A 534-nucleotide genomic window follows, 5' to 3' on the forward strand; every position below is an offset into this window, starting at 1 on the left:
ACAACAACTAAATGTTACCAATTATTCATAAACAAATTTAAAATATTCAATTCACCATTCAGTTATGAAATCAATAAGTAACAATTACCTGCAACATGTAAACACAACCATTCACAGTAACATCGCTTATAGCTTTGCCTTTCTTCACTGAATTGGAAGCTTTGCTCAAACTTTTCACCAAATAACGATAAACTAAACTACCCCAACAATAATTACTTAAACGACTCAGGTTGTCAACAATTTTAAACATGATAGGAAACACTCGTCCATAACGTCTAGGAAACAAAATCTCAGATATTCCAACCAATATATACAAGCTACAAAAAACACCACAAGGTATTTCTTTTTTATGTTTCTTCAATAAGAATTTGTAAATGAAATTCAAATCTTTGATTCCCTTACCCAAGTATTTAAAACAATTACTATTATCCTGTGTATGCTTTAAGTTTATACCATAACCCTCTGAACTCAACCCTAATCCATAACAAAATTCCTTTTCGTTCATGTTCACAACTTTATCTCCAATTACAAAAC

Source organism: Vigna radiata, chromosome 1 (genome assembly GCF_000741045.1).
Source record: "Vigna radiata var. radiata cultivar VC1973A chromosome 1, Vradiata_ver6, whole genome shotgun sequence".
NCBI lineage: Eukaryota > Viridiplantae > Streptophyta > Magnoliopsida > Fabales > Fabaceae > Vigna > Vigna radiata.